The following is a 23,076-nucleotide window of genomic DNA, read 5'->3' as shown; positions in this document are numbered from 1 at the left end:
AGCAGGGAAATACTCGTATGACTGAAACGACTGAAAAACCACTACTCTCTGACATGATTTCCTTTCAAGAGCATAGAGAGTAATTCACAACTAGGCAGAATGGTGTCTTCAAGAAGAGATTGAGACACAAATAGACTAGAGAGGTAATGATTTTGCATACACAAATTGACTATGAATTTTTATCTGGTACACTTTTTTTTTTTTTCCAAAAGCCAATTCAGGTATGCGTGTTTGTGTGTTATCTGGGGTGGGGTGTACTTGTATAATTTTTTTTTCCCTCATAGCAGGGCAAATGAATCATGACTATGGTTATACGCCTTAGGCTAGGGAGATTCAAACTCTCTACTTTGCAAGACTTGTCTAACTTTTTTATAGACTCTGAAGACCTAGAGCTTCTTAAATAAACAACAGTGAAAGATGTAAAGATCCTGTCTGAGAAGGCAGGCAGATGTTTCACGTATCGTGTTTTCAGCGAACAGATAACAGGAGGAGACAAAGGATATGGGCTCCTTTTTGTCAGGAGAATAATGCAGACTTGATAACATTTCATGTGTGGATTCCAGGTTGGGAGAATACCCAGATGGCTTTGATCTCAGAACAAAACCAACAGTGAAATACTAAGTGCATCCTGAACTCTTCCGCTACCTTTCTGCCTCACTTAGGCACTCTCCTCCCAAAGGCACAGATCATAAAAACTGTCAGCAGTGTGTACCTGAATAATGCATCAGGAGACTGGAAGTTACTAAAAGGAAAGAAAAAATCCCAAACTGCTGAAACAGCAATACTCTACCGTTACTGAGAGTGTCGGTTTACGACAGAGTTTATTGGTGGCTTCTGTTACTTATATGGAATAGTTCATAATTCATAAGGAAACATTCTTGCTTCTTTGTTCCACACAATAAAATGAGCTCACTCTGGATCACAGGGCCAAGGACCGAGAGGGTGGTTACTGCATCAACTTTATAATCTTAGACGCAGTCAACATTTTTTAGCCTCAGTTTTCTCATATACGAAATAGGGAGAATGCTGTCTTCAGAGTTGTGCTGTTGAAATTATGAATTTAATTGTCCTTAATAATATCCTTGTTTCATAATTAAAATACATCATCTTTATGCATTTTGGGGCCAACATTTATGGTGAGGTTTTAATATTAAAAAAAATTTTGTTCAAAGGGGAGATATCTTGGGCTGGAATATTTTATACTTCAAAATGCTTGGTTGAATTTCTTAATTATAACTAAGAGCTGAATAAATTCTGGAAAATAAAGGAGCTAATTTAAGGGATAAGATCTAAATATATAAATTCATATTAGTGTATTATCTTAAATAAACAACTTGATTAGGTTGGATACCCAATAATATTTGCTTATTATCTTCCAGGAATTTGTTAATAAGATTGCAAATATAAAATCCTAGGCTAAAAAGGAAAAAAGAGAGAAAAGCTAAACCAAGTTCTATAGCCACCTGAATAAAATTGAATATTATGTTTTCAGAAAAAAAAGAGGGTATGGAAATTGAATAACTAAGTTTTCCGTTGTTTTCAATTCTTAATTGTTTGGAGACTGTTGTATAAAATAGTTAGACTAGTGTAATTTTAACTTTCCCTGTGATTGTTTTTCATTGAAAAGCACTATTTTAATGAACAAAATGATTTCACCCACCAGACTGAGAAAAATATTTTCCAAATTTATTCTTTCGTACTGTATTCTGAATAGAATTTTAGTCCCTAGAAACCAGGGATTTATGCTTAATTAATAGACTTAAGTAGAATCTATTACTTGACCATCAAATCTCTCGAATACTCATATTTAAGTAAATATTTTTGATTTGTGTTAACAATTAAATTAGAATGAAATCCAATTAAAGTTCAATTAGCAATTTAAAGATTCAGATTTGCAAAATGTGCAGTGAATTTCAATCTTCTTTAAGTGACTGACATGCATGGTCAGAACATTAAGCTCTTGCATGTTCCTAATGGCATTTTCATTTTCACATGCAGTGCACATGCTGAGTTAGTCAGTGCCTTCTAATAAGTCTCGTTCTAATAAACCAGCCTGGAACCGATAATTGATGTTGTTATCAACAAATGAAATAAATCAATCTAAGTGAATTTCACCATTCTCTTTTTTCTTCACTTAATACAATTATGATAAATATTCTGATGTGCTCCACAAAGCAATTTCACTGTGTGTCAGCTGCTTCCTCTAAAACTACAGTGAATATTAATAGAATATGTTGTAGAAATAACAAGAGTTTTTAACTTGGTGATGTATTTTATAGAAAGAGAGACTTCAAAGAAAAGAAGAAATAGAGAGATCTATTTGAAGGGAAAAAATAAAAATTCACTGTGTGTTATTATTTATATGCCAAATAACAAAAGACGTATAGGATACAGTCTTCAAACAATGATCTCCAAGCAAAATTCTCCTTAACCGTGGCCAACTTTTATTGAACTATACTAATATGTAGCAAATATATTTTCAAATCAATCAAAAAATGGACTCATACATGGTCTGACCACATACACAGTATTTGAAATCATGACTGTATCAAAATTCAGACTATGGGGGCCTGCCTGGTGGCGTAGTGGTTAAGTTTGTGTGCTCCACTTCAGCAGCCTGAGGTTTGCAGGTTCAGATCCTGGAGGCAGACCTATGCAGCGCTCCACAAGCCATGCTGTGGCAGAGTCCCACATACAAAATAGAGGAAGATGGGCACAGATGTTAGCTCAGGGCCAATCTTCCTCACCAAAAAAAAAAAAAATTCAGACTATGAAGTGGTTGTAGATGAGTGTGGAGCATTATGCAGTCCATGGATGGAGAACAGAGGATGGCGTTGGCCATGTCAAGTCATGAAACCCCAAATGCCCATCTTGAGAGCAGAGCCGGGTTATGGTGATTCCCTTAGCTGTAGGCGCTGCAATCAGTGTGACACGTGGGACACTGCTGAGAAGCATCTGAAACCAGGAGCCAGGCCTCATGACCCACAGCAGTCATCCACTCAGGGGGTAAAACCGAGGAAGAGGTGCTGCTCAGGTCAGCAGTTAGGGCCTCTGCATCAGGAAATCGGTCAGCATGACCTCGACACTTACCTAGGAATGGTAGGGAGAACTCTAGAACCAGGAGGGAAAGCAGTGTCCCAGTCTCAGGGAAATGAGCAAGGGCAGAAACTGAGATTAAGGGACTAAGGTGGTTATTGATTCCAAAGACTGAAGAAAGAGAAACAGAAAGAGATATCCCTCTCGATGGACTATTCCATTTCCAAACATTCTGCAACTATTCTGCAATAATAGCCTTCAGTAGCCCCTGGGACTCCGTTGGCCATATAGTATGTTCATTAGGAATACGAACCCCGAGACCACACTGACTGACCTTACATCTCTTCTCTGTCACTTTCCAGCTGTGTGGCTTAGATGATATACTTAACCTCTCTGTGCCTCAATTTTGTCATCTGTAAAGAGAACATTATAATAGCACATCTAAATCATAGAGGCATTGGAATGATTATGTGTGTTAGCACAGATAGCGTGCACAGAACAATGCTTATCAGATTTTAAGCTCAATATAAGTTTTTGACAATATTGTTTTCTTCATTGAAGTGTAAAAAATCACACTCTGTTCTATTTTTCACTACAATTTTAAATTGTTAGAAAATTGGAGTAATTATTGCTTAATATCATGTTCTAAGAATAAATTTTATGTGATCTTGAGAAGTAAACGCAAAGTAGAGAAAAGTTGAAAAGTATAAGAAAAGAAAAGAAAAATCATCTCTGAGCTTGGTCATACCGAAATCACTGCCCTGGATTTGAAGATCGACTACAGTGATAACTTGGAATTAAGGTTCTTTGACTTTGTGTTACTACCAAATCGTGACACAAGCTGTGCAAAGACATACTCAAGAGCAAGCGTGCCTGTGAAGGAAAGCAGTTCCTTAATGTTTTCCGTATTTCCGAAGGAGCCACAGCCAAAGTTCAGGGGTCAATATAGCCAAAGTGGAGGGAGACGTCCTCAAGGCTAGAAGAGCCGAGGAGGGTGGGCACATCATCTTCCGTAATACTAGGCTGTGGAGGGGCTCGTTAGCACTCAGGGATTCACTCTATTGTCGTACAATGAGGGGTTTCCTTTCTGTACATCTATAGTATATTTCTTGCTAAATCCTTAGACCTATATATCAGGCTGTAAAATGTTTGTAGATCTAGCCGGTATCACCATTTTAATCCTAGAGCATTTTGCTCTGTCTGTGAAATGAATAAGTATGCTAAGTTAAAGTCTAGTAATATCTGTGAATTGATCATATCCTTGACTTTTTGTAAAGATTCCTAAGATTTCCATGGAAAGAAAGGGAGATGAAAACTTACTTCTGTTGATAGAAATCTGGTGGGATCTAGGGATAAGTACTTAGAAATACAATCTTAGAGAGAGGCCTAGAGATTTCTGATTTCACTTTCTTTTTAAAATAATCTGAATCAAAAATAAAATGAAGTAAGTGACTAAACCTGGTATAGGGTCTGGACTAGACTGTCATTGTGAAATTTATATAGCTATTAATATTGACTTTGATTATTAGATGTTAATTAGTTCATTTGAAATTTTAAAGATAACCACAAATAAAAGTATAAATTTATAAAAATAATATACAAAATTACAAATAAGTGGTAAACCCCTGTAGGATCCTATGGAAATATTCAAAACTTGTAATGCAAATATTCTTGCATTTGGGATTTTAAGAATATTTTCCAAATTCACTTTTATATCACAAGAGTTAAAACTGTTTTAAATTAAAAACTTAAACATATTAAATATTTAGAAAATGATGAAATTTATCACTTTCTATAAAGCATATAGAATTTGATTAAAGTTTATCATAAATACTTTCAAAATGAAAAAAGAGTATTTTAAATACATGACCTAAAAATTCAAATAAATATTTGACCTCACCAAAGAAGATATACAGATGGCAAATAAGTATATGAAAAGATGCTCCACATCATTTGTTATTAGGGAAATGCAAATTAAAATAATAATGAGATAGCACTACACAACTGTTAGAACGACCGATATCCAGAACATTGACAAAATGTTAGGGGTCATGTGGAGCAGGAACTCTCATTTATCGCTGGTGGGAATGCAAAATGGTGCAGCCACTTGGAAAGACAATTTGGTGCTTTCTTGTAAGACTAAATGTACTCTTACCATAGGATCCAGCAATCATTCTCCTTGGTATTTACCCAAAAGAGCTGAAAACTTACGTTCACACAAAAACCTGCACAAGAATGTTTATAGCAGCTTTATTCATAATTGCCAAAACATGGAAGAAACCAAGATGTCCTTAGGTAGGTGATGGATTAATAAACTGTGGTCCATCCAGACAATGGAATATCATTCAGTGTTAAAGAGATGAGCTATCAAGCCATGAAAAGACATAGAGGAACCTTAAATGCATATTACTAAGTGATAGAAGCCAATCTGAAAAGGCTACATACTGTATGATTCTGACATTATGACATTCTGGAAAAGGCAAATCTGTGGAGATAGCAAAAGGATCAGTGATTGTCAGGGGCTGAGGAGGTGGGGGATAAATAGAGCATAAAGGATTTTTAGCACAGTGAAAATATTCTGTATGATATGACAATGACAGATATATATCATTATATATTTTTTCAAACCCATAGAATGTACAACACCAAGAGTGATCTGTAATGTAAACTGTGGACTTTGGGTGGCTATGCTGTGTTAATATAGGTTCATCTTTTGTTAAAAAATGTACCATTCTGGTGAATGATGTTGATAACGGGAGAGGCTATGCATGTGAGGAGGCAGAGGGTATATAGGAAATCTCTGTACCTTCCTCTCAATTTTGTTGTAAACCTAAAAGTGCTCTGAAAAAATAACGTCTTAAAAAAATAGAATATAAAGAAAATTATGGAGCCAAATGCAAATCTCTTTCTCCCTAAATCCAGTTATCTTTCCATCTATAATTGATATTTCTTTTATGGCTGTATAGCGCTCTCTTTTTAAATTTGCTCTTTAACTTATAATTTATCTTATTATATGTAAAGGAATAATGTTTCGGACAGTGTATAACATGCCATTACTTCACAAATATGTGGATATACTTATATAGTATATACAAGGGATCTTATATATGTGAATGCAGTGGTGGTTATGGTAAATAATAAGCTAGGAAATGTTTTAATTGGAAAAAGGTGGCTAATGTTTGACTTGTAATTATTTGACTTGAATGTGTGTTGTTTTAACTGAGTTTACAGTATGGCTGATCTCTATTGGAGTAAAAAATGAGTTGATACACACTAAGGAATTTCTCATTTGCTTAATATTAGGAAATATTAAGAATACAACTATCTGTATGGGGAAACAAAGGGCTGATTATAGAAAAGGCTTTGACTATTTTTTGCAGCTGACGACATATAATACCAGTATAATGTATAAAGTTGTGTTTTCTCTTTTGCTGTCATTGGTAGAGTTTCAGACAGCTGTAATTGTGAATTTTTGGTTTAATAATGCAAACCTGACAGTAACAGTGGACTGTGTCACTACGTTAACAAAGACTTTTTGTAGAATTTGAAAGATAACACACCTAGCAATTCTTAAATAATGCAGATTCTGCAAAAACTTGGAGAGTAAGTGAAATAGCCTCAAACCAATACAATGAGGGTGTCTCAGAGCAAGGACGTGGCTTGCTGTTCTGTTCATCCACTTGTCATAGATGATGCCATTTTCCTTACAAGTTCATTATTGATGTCCCTAAGGCTCTTTCCTAAAGACAATACTATAGTTCTTAGGAGAAAAAGGGATTCTTTTCATGAAAATAGCCACAATTAGAGCCAAACATCAGAATGTGTTCTACTTTCGTTAAGGGATGTTGTGATCATTTACAGACATCAGGAAAGTCCTGTCCAGTTTATTGTCTGTTTAAAGGATAAAACTGACAGGCCCCCAAGATGATAAAAACTAATATAGAGCTAGAGATTTTTTTGTGTGTGTGTGAGGAAGATTAGCCCTGAGTTAACATCCGTTGCGAATCCTCCTCTTTTTGCTGAGGAAGATCAGCCCTGGGCTAATATCCATGCCCATCTTCCTCCACTTTATATGGGACACCGCCACAGCATGGCTTGACAAGCAGTGTGTCGGTCCGAGCCCGGGATCCCAACCTGTGAACCCGGGGCCGCCAATGCAGAGTGTGCAAATTTAACCATTACGCCACCCAGCTGGCCCCTAGTGATTTTTATTTTAAATAATTTAGACCACTTAAGGAAATTTGATTCAAGATAGGTGAGAAAATTTAAAATAAAAATCTGATTTTCAAATCTTTCCGGTGAGGAAAAAAATGCACCCTCTCCTAATCAAGCAAATATGCCCATACTGAGAAATCTCTAACTTTGAATGAAACATTCAGAAGTTGAAGAAAGGATACCTAGCAGAGAATGAAAAATAAGGAGTAACCTGAATCTGTAAATATAAGAAAGATCTGGACTTGTACAACATGATAAAGATCACAAAAACTATGTTTTGGAATTTTTAAACTATATTTTATTTACAATTGGAAAAGTAATGTGCACATGGTTTTTAATAACAGTCAAACAGGACAAACACTAAACCATGAATAAGAAGCTCAACCTCTTCTCTGCTACAACTCTTCCAGATTTCTTTACCCAGATTTCTTTGCCCCTTCTTGCCTGTGTGCCTTTCCCTCTTCTGATCTGGCCTGCTATTTCTGTACCACACTGGGAGTCAACTGCCTCCATCTCTTTAGAGTTCACAGTTTTAAAGTAAATTTCTCAGCTCCATCAATCTTGCTCCAACAATCTTCTTGTTTTCATTATTTCCCTTGACTTGGATTTGAGGAAGAGAGCCATCAATATGGGATAAATCACCATCTTGTCAGGAAAGCTAGAGGTCTTTCATTCAGTCAATATAAGGATAAATTACTGGTTCATTTTTCCTACATATTGAATAAATAGACATAATTTTACATTTATTCAAGTTTTATTTAATTTCCTTCAGTAAAGTTTTAAAGCTTCCCCTCCCCCAAATTACTTCACAGTTCTCATTTAATTTTAGTGCTAGATCTTTATACTTTTGAAACTCTTTTAAATTGAATATTTTATTCCATTATATTCCCCAAATTGTTGTTGTTGTGTGTGTTTAATATATTTTTAACTGGAAATTTAATAATTGGCTTCGTATAAGAATTATTCTATTATTTAGGATATTTTCCCCCCTCCCCAGCTGATGACTTTAAAGTTTTATGGATGGACAGTAAAAGAAATGATAAACCTACCTCTTTTGGAGAACTTGATATCAACATTTAACATGGAAAAGGTTGGCAACCCACTCCAATTTTATTTTTATACTCTCTACTAGGTTTAAGTTAAGTTCATTATTTGTTTTTTTATTCGGTAAATATTATAAGGTGTCTATTATGTGCCGGATACTGTTCTTGGTGCTGTTTAAAGCAAAGAACAGACACAAAAATCTCTGACCTCTCGTTTCTCATATTTTAGTGAAAGAGAAGGTTAATAAACAGAGATCAATACATAGTGAAAGGGAGAGATGCTGCTTTGTTTTTTGTTTTCTTTGTGAGTTTAGTGCATGGTGTGAAATTTTATCTGTCGTGCTCAGGGAAGGCCTTGATGAGAAGTGACATTTGAGAAAAAGCCTGATGAAGATGAGGAAAGGAGCTACGCAACTGTCCAGGAAAAGAAACTTCCAGATGGAAAAACCCAGGAAGTAGAAAGCCCTGAGGCAGGAGCATGTCTGGAAGGTTTAGGAAATAGCAAAGTTCAGTGTGTCCGGAACTGAGAACAAGGGGTGCAGAGTAGGCAACATGTGATAATAGAGAGCCAGAAAAATGAGAATAGATGTTTGTAAAGAATAAATGTGGCCTGTGGACCCTTGCTTCAAACGACATATTATTGTGTATTGGTTTAGGTCAGAGAAGGATAAATAATTGGAAGGATGCTGGGATACATTTACTGACAAGAAGACTGAGGTTGCACCAGCTAGAACCAAGAGAACTGAACATCACTAGTCTTCTCACTTTCCACCTTTCTTGTATATTTCTTTCTGGATGTCAGCATCATTCTCACAGACCAAGTTCGTTCATAGCTCTACCATCAGAGAGGGACAATCCCTCTTAATTTAGTTCTGATTTTTGAAATCACAGAAAAGGTCTCAGCAGTAGCTTGTTTCATTATCAACCCTCAGACTGATGAACTGTGGCCAGGGGGTGGACGGTGGAATAATTTGAATGTTCAGCCTTATGTTTAAAGTGAGAACTAGGAGCTATTCATTAAAGGAAGGGAGTAGCTGCATATAGATTTTTACTACATATTGTTAAGATTTAATTGAGTCTTAAGACCGAGTGAACAAGATCTATGCATTTGCAATCGGTTCAAATCTTCATATTCTATTGAATACATCTCTGAGTATTCAAATGGCTTCCAGATATGACCAAAGTCCTTGAAAATGGATCTGTACTCAGTGACTTCCACTAATATCTTATTTCCAGGAAATCTGAAAATAATGTTATTTCTGTATCCAGATATTTTTTTTATTGAGGTCACATTGGTTTATAACATTATATAAATTTCAAGTGTACATTATTATATTTTGACTTCTGCATAGACTGCATCATGTTCACCATGAAAAGTTTTGAGTAAGCAGTTATGTTGTGATTATTCTTTGATTAATCAGAATTTCTTTTTTCTTCTCACAAGTTTACTCCTATATTCTGTGGATTTCTCTACCATCTCACGATGCCTTCTTTTTGTGCATCCAAAATAGTGATCACGATAAAATTGGCCTCTGCTCCCCTGCAAGTGGACTGACAGAAGATATTCAAGTAATGTGTGACTAGTATTGCAAAAAGTGTTACAGAAGTGTGATAAGTGTTACAAAAGGAGAAGTACAGCACGACTGAGATGAAAATAGGAAGTCTTTATTGATACATCAGCCTAAAATTAATTTTATCTTATTATTTCAAAGTAATCATAATGTCAGCTCACGAGATTCTATCTATATCACTATTAAAATTGTAATTGCACATGCTTAACTGTTATATCACTATTAATTAATTAAGGCTTTATAGAACCCCACAGTTGGCATGTTTAAAGGAATTGCCATATAACTATAAAAATTTAATAATTATAAAGTGTAGGATAATTGAGTAAGATTAGAAAATAAAGATAGTTCAGTACTTTATGACACTAGAGCAATGCAACACACCTTAATGTTTACAATATCTATATCTAGGATGAGTAAATGAATATATATGTATATGTATATGTATATGTATGCATGCATGTCCCTATGTTAGTCCTATTACCTACTTAGACGGAACAGATTGAAAATATGCATATATCTTTAAAAGTTAAGAACAATGAAAAATGAATACAGTAAAGATCTTAGGGGATTTTATGTGATACTGGCATATTTCTGCGTACATCCTACTAAGATTTCTTGGAGACACAGTTGGAGATTAAATACTGACATGGACATCAAAATTCTCATCGTTATAATCATTATCATCAAAAACACAGTTAATTGTCCACCCAAAAGCCATTCCCTTTTCTTCCTCGTCTAATGAATCTCAATTTGGTTCTGGTCCCAGGAGTCAATATACTCATGGAAGCTGGGTCTGTCCCTGTCCCTAAGGGGTGAATGTTGACTGGTATAAGCTGGTTGTAATATACTGATCATGGTAATTCTATTCCTTTTGCCGATGGTTGGTTAAGGCGTGGGTTTGTGACTCTACCCTAGGTAACAATGTTAGGGGAAGAGTACTGCAGAATTTACCAAAAGTAGGTTTTTTTCTCACTCTGAAGAAGGACAAAACAGGCATCTTTCCTTTTCTGCTTATGTATGTTGTCCCAAGGGGACGAGCTAGTTAGAGTTGTGGCAGTTACTTTAGGATTATCGTGAGAAAAGGAAAACACCCTGAAGGTGGCAGGACAGAAAAATGGAAAGTGCTGGCGGATGGGATAATTTTGCTCTTTCACAGAATTAACCATCTCTGAGGAAGATTACTTCTGAATTTCTTATTATTTACAATTAAATAAAATCAAATAAAACCTTATTGCTTAAGCCACATCTAATCAAGAATTAAGAAATCTACTACTGAAGACCATAACCGATGCAACCATTATATTTATTAAGAAATTCTGTGTCAGATCCAGTGCTAATAGCTTTACAGGAATTATCTCATTTAATCTTATTAATAAGATTATCATCCCATTGCATATATGGAAATTTATAGAGATTTATAGAGGTAAAATTAACTGCCCAAGATCACACATCTAGTAAGTAGCAGAGCTTTTAAATGTAAATATAGCTACTCTGATTCCAGAGGCAATTCTTCTCTGGGTCTGACCCAAATACCTATTCTTGTTCAGGTATTCAAGTTTTCGTATATACAGCACATTACATTTACATTAAGAAGGTCTTTGGTTCCTTTTCTCATATGTCAAATATAAAATAAATCTGTTGTTGATTTTCAGAACAAAATTTATTTAATGATACCTAAATTCCCACATATATAATCCTGGACCTTTTCATATTTTGTTTAGAAAAATTGTCCAAGTGATGTTTAACTATGTTGTGCTTTTTAGTGCATCTGCTTCCTTATGTTCATAGCCATATTTTATTATTGATTATTGTGCAAGTAGCAGCTATTCAAAATTGAAGACAAATAACTGTGTTTTTGTAGGTTCCTCTATCGTGTCCAGTCTATCGTTCACATTACTTTTGGAGTTATCGTTCCCAAACGCATTCTATTCATCTGAGTTTAATCTTTAAAATTTTTAAACATTTGCCCATAATAAATTCAAGATTCCTCAGCATGGCTCAAGGGGCCCTTGTAATATAGCCTATGCACACCTTCCAATCTTCCTCTGTCTATCTCTGTCTCTCTCTCTTTCTCTGTCTATATATAGTTTCTAGTTGTTTCTTCACTTTGTTTGCATCCTCAGTACCAAACCCTATGTGTGGCATATAGTATGTTCTTAATAAATCTTTGTTGAGTGACTTCACAAAACATAAAAAGCATCCATTCAGTTCAAACTATCTTAAACTTACACAGAGAAAGCCATTGATTGACAGCCCCACCTCATTAATAGTGTCAATTGCTGCACCACTAGAATTTCAGTTAAAACCCAATATTTCTGAGCGTTAGATGCAGTATTAATATTCCTTAGTATTAGATGCAGAATTGGGGCTATATAATGGAATTTCTGTTAGAGGCATAAAAAGTTGTGGGGTTTTTTCCCCCTCTCTGTGTGATCTGTAAAACTCGACATTTTAAAGAATATAATGAAAAGATAAAAGTTACTGATTGCACAACTTATGAGAAGTCACTATCTCCTGGGAGAGGATAGAGGTGAAAATCCCCTTCAGAAAAGACAGCTTGTCTATAAGGAAAGGGTTACCTCACTATTTGTCTGTGGGGGCTCTGTGCTAGACTCCAGGGATGACTGCAGCCATGATGCTAAACTTTGGACATAATAGGAAGGAAAAGTACAACCTAGTGATTCATAATGTCTGTTTAAACTCTGGAACTCCTCAGGAAGTGTCTTGTAACAGCTTATTAATATTGTTTATTGAAAATATGTAGATTGATGTTCTGATTCATTTTGAGTTATTATATCTGGTCATGCACCCTGGGTTTATAGTAAAAATGACCTGTCAGTAACTTGAACTTTGGCTGATATCACACACTTATCTGAGTGACCTATTATCTAGAGAAAAAGCACATCCTGTTCTACCAAGAGAGAACCCTAGAAGCTATACCTAGGTGATCCAGAATTTTCTAATGTTTGTCTTATGCTTCCTTGCTCCTGTTGTTGTGAACCCTATATAATTATATGCTACTATATTTCATATATATATATGCACTTATATATATTTAACTTATATTTATACTTTACATTTGTGTGTATGCTTACAAATATATATGTATATATTTAATGTGTATATGTATATATATATATATCCATTCCACTAAAAGATTAGAACTGTTACCTTTGCAATAATATTGCATATTTAGGCCTACTCAGCATCATCAGCATCTTCTCTCCTCTGGTTTCACCTGGGAATCCTGTGAACCTCTTGATAACCATGTCTTCATCCATTCAGTGGTGTTGGTTATCGTCTAGACCATCAAAATTACGTTATTATCATCCTCAATGTGTAACTCAGCTCACCCCTTATCTGGAGTCACTAAGGAGTTTAACCTGGTTTTACAAACCATTGTTTTTATATGAGAAGTAAATAAGTGTAAAATCACTTTATTTTATTCACAGAATGCATTTCTATTTGTGAAAGCATTCATGCAGGTAGATTTTAGTTTCGGAGTATTTTTTTGACTCCATGTGAAATCGAACAAAAGGGAACATGATGGATTCAATCATCAGAGTGTGGTAACATTAAAAATGAATCACATGTAGGGGCCGGCCCAGTGGTGCAAGTGGTTAAGTGTGTGCGCTCCGCTTCAGCAGCCCGGGATTCTCAGGTTCGGATCCCGGGCACGCACCGACCCACCGACGCACCGCATGTGAGGTCATGCTGTGGCGGTGTCCCATATAAAAAGTAGAGGAAGATGGGCACGGATGTTAGCCCAGGGCCAATCTTCCTCAAGGAAAAAAGGAGGAGATTGGTATCGGAAGTTAGCTCACGGCTAGTCCTCCTCACACACACACACACACACACACACACACGCACACACAAAAAGAATCACATGTGATTTATATTCAATATTGAATATCAAAACTGCTAGCATGTCTTTTAAACTATGTACTTAGCTTGAGAAACTATAGGAGTATAAGAAAACGGTCAATTCTTTGAAAAGTTATTCTATGGTAAAAACAAGACCATATGGAATTTAAATTTAAGCAAGTTTCAAGGAATTTGGATTTTTGAAAGTTAAAAATTATATTATCAAATGAGTATTCATAGCCTCTCCCCTGCCTATGTCAGCTACACAGAATCCTGATTCTGCAAACCACACCTTTAGACTTGTTTTGTTTGGTGTGAATATGTAATACCAATTTTTCAATACTAGAAAGACATTCAACATGGTAAGATGTTTCAATACGATGAAGGCACAATTCACTCAGGGTAAAAATTTATAATTATTGAATCAGATTATGAGTAGACTTGACTTCACTGAAATCTTAGCTTTTTTTTTTTTTTTTTGGTCTGTCTTACTTTTTGGCTTCTGTATAATCTTGATTTATGTTTCTCATATAGCTATTTCTAGCCGGAGAAAATTTTAATAAATTCCCTTTTGTGTTATTAAATGACTTTGGCGTTTTAAAGAGTATTTTGTGGGGCTGGCCTGGTGGCGTAGCGGTTAAGTGTGCGTGCTCCGTTTTCACGGCCTGGGGTTCGCAGGTTCAGATCCCAGGTGTGCACTGACACACCACTTGTTAAGCCATGCTGTGGCGGCGTCCCATATAAAGTAGAGGAAGATGGGTACGGATATTAGCCCAGGCCAATCTTCCTCAGCAAAAAGAGGAGGACTGGCATCAGATGTTAGCTCAGGGCTAATCTTCCTCAAAAAAACAAATAAATAAAAAGTATTTTGTAAGAATTTAAATTGTTATAATATTTTAGTTTTTGAAGTGGTGTCTCTGAATTAATGCTGTGTTAAGACTAAGACACAAGTTAGTGTTTCTTCAATCGGATTACATTTTATTAAGTTTATTGTCTACTAAAATATCAGTATGCTTAATATAGCCCAAATATTTACAAAATGGGTATATTTTGAAAGAATGAAGACAGGGTACTTTAATCCAGGTTTGGGGTATGAGGAAACTAAAAGACAAGGAAGAAACTCTGCTAAAATTACCACTTAGAAGTCCATCCTTATAAATATCTCTAAAGAAGGTGGTGACAGAGAGCATAGTACTCAAAATATGGGGGTCCATATGCATTCTAAAAAATCTCTAATAGGTGAAGAAAAAGAATCTAAACAGAAAAATTTGGTTAGGTAGACAGGCATCAAGACCCTACAATAAAGTGGTAGTTTCTGGTCACTTAATTTGAGGAAAAAAGAAGACTACAGTTCCTAAGGAGGACTGAGAATAAGAAAGACCACAACCCTACAGAAACTCTCTGTAGCAAGAGGAAACACCCATACAGGTAGCAGTGTAGTGAGATGTTCTATGGTTAGCTATGATATACAAGTGACTGGGAGTATTAGGTAGCTATTGGTGTATGTTAATAAACCACTCCTAAACCTAGTAGCTTAAAACAGCAATTTTTTATTGCTCACATATTTGTGTGTTGATCGGGCAGTTCTACAGATCTGAGCCTGTCTCAGCTGATTTCAACTAGGCTCTCTCAGGTACCTACTGTCACCTGGCAGACAGATTGGGGGCTAGCTGGTAAGGAATGGTCTCACCTAGGACAATCTGACATTTTTCCATGAGGGGTTTTCTCACATCCCCTCCAGCAAACAATCCCAGGCTTATTGTTGTGTGGATGACAGAGGTCGAAGAGTGGAAGTAGAAACTTACAAGTGCTTGTTAAAGCTTCTACTTGTGTTGATTTTGTTATTGTCCCATTGGCCAAAACGCACGGCCAATTCTCAGAGTAAACATAAAGGACCATTACTGAAGAGTATGAATACAGTGATACAGGAAAAATCGAGGCCATTGGGGCAGTCATCATGCTCTCACAAAGGATATAAGGATGAGATGGAAATTCAGATATAAAACATGGTGTGTGAAGTCAGGGCCAGATTAACAATAAAGTGGATTTGATACAGAATCTAAGATGGAGTGCCAGAGTGCCAGATATCTCCACTTAAGAATGAGAATAACCTTAAAGACCAGTTAGAAGTCAACTTATGGATGGTGCTAAAGCAATTGTGTGGAGAGGAAACCTTTAGGACATTGGCCATAAAATGTTTCTATGAAACAAGTAAATAGTAAATATATTTTATTTGGATGCTTGTTTATACCCTTACAGGATTTTAAAGGGCATTTTTAGTAAATACTTCTAGTGCTCAACCACAAAAAGGGTTCATCTCTTTATGAGTACACGGGAAGAAAACTTTTACTCTCCCCACTGTGGATATATGGGGCCAATGGGTTTTGTGCAGAATGTTCATTAAACATTTCGTTGCCAGTGTAAGATTCTTATTCCCTTTGCTTCTGCAAAAATCAGAAAAGATTCATGGTGCATGATAGAACCACAAGATCAATGGAGCCTGGGCGCCTGAACAGAGAACAGTTTCTATGGAGAAATTTTTTATAATTATAATACACTTGTTACCAGACCAGAGTCCACTCCTTGATGAGTTAAAATCAAACCCTTTACCAGAAGTGGCTGTCACATAAAACAAAATTTTATTTGTAGCATGCAGCAAACAAAAGGAGACCACATAGAATAATTTCACAAAGCTGTGGGCCCCTGAGCAAGGGGAGGTGGGTGCCTTTTTTTTGGAGTAGGGAATGAACATTCAAAAAGGGACGTTTCATCATCACATGTAGAGGTGGGTGTAAACTTGTTCATATATAGTTTGAAAACATGCCTCCACATACATCGCATATTACGCTAATAAGGCTAAAGTTCCTCCTGGGGTGGTGATTTTAGCATTATAAGGAGGCAAAATTTTCTTTTGTACACTCCACCCATCTGTGCAGGCATCACTCCTGAGGTTGCATTTTGGACCGGTTCAGGGTGGTAGGTGTTTAAATCTTCTTCCTGGAACATAGCTGAAACCAAAGGACGTTGGAGAACAGAATATCTGCACCCTTCAACAAGACAAGAGAAGTAGATCGAAGTCCATGGCTGGTAACAAAATCCCTCCTCTAGTTTTATGCTGTTCCTCATTCTTGAGGGGCATGGGGCAAAGGACCATCTTCTGTAACTACTTCCTCCTGAGCATGGGCATTGTCATAGGGGCTGGTAGAGGAGTGGAATTTTTTCCAGCTAGTCTAAGATAAGTTTGTGGGTCACCAGGCATCGCTCTGAGCTATTCATATCCTTGCCTCACAACCATCTGTAACCTTATAGCTGTAATGTGTTTAGTTACAAACCATACTAGACAATTAAATATGCAGTGTCCAAACAGTAATAACAAGAGTATCATCGCCACAGGTCCCAACAGGGACAGAAACCAGGTAAGACTCGGTAGAGCCCTTTTTATCATCTCCCATATTTGGGCATGTACTGGTTCCCCAGAGGGGGCTTGGAGCAGAGTGGTTTCAGTTTTCAATGGGAAAAGAAAATTGAAAATGTTAGTTTCGAGATTTGGACTGGATATTTGAGGAAACTAGAAGAGTTCAGAATCCAGTCCAGTTTACAGATAGAAAACAAAAAACTCAAAAGACAATTAGCAGAAGTAGAATCTATTATCCACAAATGCGTATTATAGTTTTTACCAAAATATAATTTTTCTCTCTAAAATCACCCTCATTTTTATCAAAGATAGACAAATTACGACTCCTTGGTTCGCAAAACAAGTCTAGTTTCAATAAACTTGGCATAATCATGTACATAAGTACAGCAAGAATAGCAGTTCATCTTATAGGCTCTTTTAAATCTGCTTTGCTGGAACTTTTTATAAGGAATCTCAGATTGAACTTTAAAGGCCTCTCAAGCCAGGCTAAGCCAAGGACTTGGCATCAGATTCTGCCTGCAATACCTATCAATTTGGGTGAATCTCTCTCTTTTTGAGATCCCCAAAATACCCTAAGGTTCTTGCATCTGCCAGGGAAGTGATCTTCTTTACTCGCCTGGTAATGTTGCTGGGGACCCTGTAAGCAAGGTACCAGGCCAATATTTTCAAGTGGTTTTATTTTACAAAGTCAATCTTTGTTCCTCAAAGCTGTCTGGTCATATCTGAGTCTATGCATGTTTTCTTCAAATATGACATACCAGTCAAAGCCTTGGTAATATAACCAGTGTTTCTAATTGTGCTGTTATAAGTAGAACCGATTCTTATTGAACTTATGCAAACAACGACATTGCCGTGAAAATGAGAATACTCATTCATCAAGAGTTTTCAAATTTTGGAGGGATCAGATACAGAGAAAAAGATAAATGCTTTAATTTTGTTTGCAAACGTACAAATTGACAAATTGTTAAAAGTCATAGCTTATGAGAAAAGAGAAAATGGTTTCCTTAAATCTGGGGAAAAAACAAAATATTTTTAAAAATCAGCAATATTTTAAAAAGTCAGAAAAATTATAATCATCTTCATCAGTTTATTCAGCTCCAAGTAATTAACTCTTGGTCTTTTGTTAGCATTCTCATGAAGTTATGAGTTTTTCCATTAGAATTTTGTAATTTCTTTTTTTTACCCAATTTAGTTTTATTATCTGATAGTTTATCAGAAACCTGTATTTTAGAGTAAGTGTCAGAGTCCTTTCCATGCATTATTTGAAGATGAAACATTTGTAAAAGCATCAGAGTAAAACGATAACTACTATAAATGACAAAAGACACAAAAATGGCAATTGAGAAAGCAACTTGGCTATTTTTGTGACATATAACACTACGATACTAACTAAAATTATGATTGATAGCTAGGATAGATCAGAATTTTACTGATGTGATATAATTTTAAACCACTTATATTAATAACATTTACCCACACAATATACCCTAAGAAGGTTTATCATCATTTATTTGACAATGATTCCCATGTCATTTAACACAGCAAATAGGCCTAATTTAATATCTCCCTTTTTATAGAAAGAAAGAACAAGTTATTGAGAAGTCCCAGGGTCTCGTTGGAAACTCCCCCCAAAAGAAAGACTTTACTTAGGATTCGGTGAAATTTGTCAAAAATATCAAAAGGTTTTAAAACACTTGGTCAAATAGGAAATAATGTTCAGTTATCCATTTAATCAAAGTGACAACAGAAGATGTCAAAGGTAAACAGAGAGAGTGAAACAGTCTAAAAAAAACAAAACCCTAATAGAGAGACCTCAACCTCCTTGAGCACAGAAAATTATTCTAACAAAACATAGATTTTCTATCTTTTAAGTAGACTCACTCAAAGATAAAGAAAAAACCCTTTTAATCTGTTTATCAAGAGTAGACCAAATGTTCAAGAATATTATCCCTTTAAGAGAGAGAAAGCCAAATTTTATTTCTTCACCAGCTTATTTTTGATATTGATACTCATTTATTTAATTGAATTCATTTTAATCTTAGCCAATTTGACCATGTACAAAACATTTTTTTTCAGGGTTTTACTTCCACAAACCTTCTGTTACCTACTCTTTACATTTAGAATTTGTCCTATGCCTTTGGTTTTTCTTTCCCTGGTACTTTAGGACAAATTTATCTTTCTTAATAAAACAAAGAAAAATATCTCTAGTCTTTATGCTTCCTTTACTGAAAACAAATATCTTACTTTTCTTGAATACAAAGATGTTTTCCTTATTAACGTTTAGTAGCTTTAATTATATATATCTATCAGAATTTTTAACCTTTATAGATTTCGATTTTGTTTGTGAAAATTAAGAAGTAATTATTAACTGTCTTTTATATTAGTATTCTGTAGCTTGGCAAATTTATAAATACTTTTTATAATTTTTAGAAACATGTTACTTTATAGTATAATCTTTGAATTAAATGCAGGTCATTTCCACTAATAGACTTGAACATCTCTTAGTTTTTTGTAATAAGAAGCCAAAAGTAGATAAATGTGTATCGATTTTATCATATTTAGAAATGAACTAGATATTTTATGAATTATTTTCATCATTTAATTTCATTGAACAAGGCTCTAACTTAATTGAAGCCAGACTCTAACCTTGGGACTTGAACCCTAGTCTCAGGCAGCCTTACTTAACAAGGGTGAGACTGGAACCCAGGATCCCAGCCTTGGGATTCAAATCCAAGGTTCAAGCAGCCTGGCTTTAGAGACAACTTAAAGAAATAACTCTTATAGCTTTGCCTTGGGGTCAGCACCACTTACCTCCATCGAGAGATCCTCTGAGCAAAGCACTCAGTGTGACTGCTGGGTCTCCTGATGGGATAGCAACATTAAGCCAGCAGCACAAGTGCCAAGAAGAGAGTCATTTTCATGAAGTTCAGTCCCCAACTGCCAGTAGCATGAATGGGTTAGCACAAGTGTGCTTCTGCAGCCCACTGCTCCATCTGTTGGAAACCAGGAAGTTGGAGGACTGGACTCTCAGAGGGACAGGGGTCCAATCTGGGGTGCCACATTGTTACCAGACCAAAGTGAGTCCTCTCCTTGGTGAGTTAAAATCAAACCCTTCACCAGAAGTAGCATCACATAAAGCAAAATTTTATTTGTAACATGCAGCAAACAGAAGGAAACCACAGGGAATAATTTCAAGGCTACTTTTATACACTTTTCCACCTGTCTGCCCAGGTGTCACTCCTGCGGTTGTGGTCCAAGCCAGTTCAGGGTGGTAGGTGTTTAGATCTTCTTCCTGGAACATAGCTTAAACCAAAGGACATTAGAGAACAGAACACCTGCACCCTTCAACAAGACAAGAGAAATAGGTCAGACAAGACACGAAAAATAGGTCCGAGTCCATGGCTGGTGACACACTTTCCTTGAGTATAAATTAGTACTTTTTGTGTTAGGCCATTGAAATTTCTGGAGTTGTTAAGGTAGCAAAAGGTAACTTATAATAACTAACATAGCAAAGCAATTTGCCAGGTGAAACGCTTTAAGAGTTGACTAATACCTGGTTTCTTAAAGAATGTCAAGTGCCCTTCCTGGGTGCATCATTTCAGAGGGTATATGACATCACTGATGGTGTTAACCTTCATCACTTGGTTAATGTGTTTACCAGACTTCTCCACTGTAAAGTTACCACTTCTCCTTTTCTTCACTCTATTCTTTGAAAGCGAGTCACACAGTCAAGCCCACCCTCAAGGGAGACAGGGTATGGATAAGCCAAGCTCTTGGATGGGAGGAGAGAGGGTGTATACATATACTACTGGAAATTCTTCTGTAAGAAATACATAGTAATTTTATAAGATCCTATATTCAGTTTGATAATATTTTGGTAAGCATTTTTGTATCTATAATCATGAGGAATATTCATTTGTGGCTTTCTTTTCTTGAGATGACTTTTTCTGGTTTTGATATCAGAGTAATACTAGACTCATAGAATAGATGGTGTTATGGACTGACTGTCTGTGTTTTCCCAAATTCACTGTAGAAATCCTAACCCCCAATGTGATGATATGAAGAAGAAGGGCCTTTGGGAGGTGATTAGCTCATGGGAGTAGAGCCCTTATGAATGGGATTTGTGCCCTTATAAAAGGGAATCCAGAGAGCTCTCTAGACCCTTCTGCCATGTGAGAACACAGTCATCTACGAACCAGAAAGTGGGCTTTCACCAGACACCCTCTCTGCTGGTGCCATGATCCTGGACTTCTTGGCCTCCAGAACTGTGAGAAATAAATGTTTGTTGCTTAAGCTGCCCAGTCGATGGTATTCTGTTATAGCAGACAGAACTCACTAAAACAGATAAGAAGTGTTTACTGGTTCTGCATTTTCTCAACAAATATGTGTACAATCTGTGTCATTTCTTCATCAAATTCACAGTCAAACAACCTGAGCCCGGGCTTTTATATGTTGGACTATTTTAAATTGCTAATGCAATTCCATTATTTTTTACAATCCATTCAGACTTTCTATTCATTTTTGAGTTAGTTTTAATAATTTGTCTCTTTCTAGGAATCTGTCTGCTTTGGTTAAGTTGTCTATTTGGTATAAATTTGTTCATAATATTCCTTTATAATAACTTTAGTTATTATAAATTTGGTAGAGATGTTCTCTCATGCCTCATTTTATTAACATGCCATCCTTTATTTTTCTTTATCGTTCTAGCTAAAGGATTATTGATTTTGTTGATTATTTCCAAAAATAAAGATTTCATTTCATTGTTGTTTACCATTTTTCTATTTTCTATATCTATTTTATTGTTGTTGTTATCCTTATTATTTCCTGCTGTCTGCTTCCTTTGGTTTTACTTTGGTTTTGTCTTCACAATTCTTAATGGGGATGTTTATTGATTTGAGACCTTTCTTCTTTTCTAGTAGATTCATTTAAAGTTTTTGACTTTCCCCTTAGTATTTCTTTGACTGTATTTCATAGACTTCGATGTTTCATTTTCCTTCATTTTAAAATACATTCTAATTTCTGTTGTGATTTATTGACTTATGGATTATTTAGAAGTATATTCAACATTACCAATCTTTAAACTGTCTAATATTCTGTCAATCCTATCCCATGTGTATGCTTTATACACACATTATAGTTTTCATGTGTAAAATTTGATTTGGACCTTTTTGCTGTCTTCTGTGCCTTACTGAGATTTTTGAACATACAGAATACAGTTATAATATTTATTTTAATGCTCTCTTCTAAGTATAAATTCTGTGTCAATTCTCAGTTGGTTTTTAGATTGATTAAGTTTATTCCTCATTATAGGGTTTATTTTTCCCTTATCTTTGCATGCCTAGTCTTTTTTATTTTTTACTGGATTGCAGACTGTCAATTTTACCTTTCTTGGTACTAATTTTTTTTTTTTTATCTCTCTAAATAGTCTTGATTTTAGTGGGAATGTAAACTGGTGCAGCCAGAAAACATTGTGGAGATTCCCCCCAAAATTAAAAATAGAACTACTATATGATCCAGCTATATCACTTCTGGGTATTTAGCCAAAGAACACGAAAATATTAATTCAAAAAGAAATATGCACCCTTATGTTCACTGCAGTATTATTCACAATAGCAAAGACTTGGGAACAACCTAAGTGTCCATCGATGGATGAATGGCTAAAGATGTGTTATATATATACACAATGGAATACTACTTAGCAATTAAAAGATGAAATCTTGCCATTTGCAACAACATGGATGGAACTTGAAGGCATTATGCTAAGTGATATGTCAGACAAAGAAAGCCAAATACTGTATGATTTTACTCATATGTTGAAGATATCAACAACAACAACAACAAACAAACACATAGCTACAGAGAATAGATTGGTGGTTACCAGAGGGGAAGTGGGAACGGGGAGGGCAAAAGGGGTGATAGGGACACATGTGTA

Source organism: Diceros bicornis, chromosome 33 (assembly GCF_020826845.1).
Source record: "Diceros bicornis minor isolate mBicDic1 chromosome 33, mDicBic1.mat.cur, whole genome shotgun sequence".
Classification (NCBI taxonomy): Eukaryota; Metazoa; Chordata; class Mammalia; order Perissodactyla; family Rhinocerotidae; genus Diceros; species Diceros bicornis.
Note: the sequence above shows the minus strand (reverse complement) of the source record.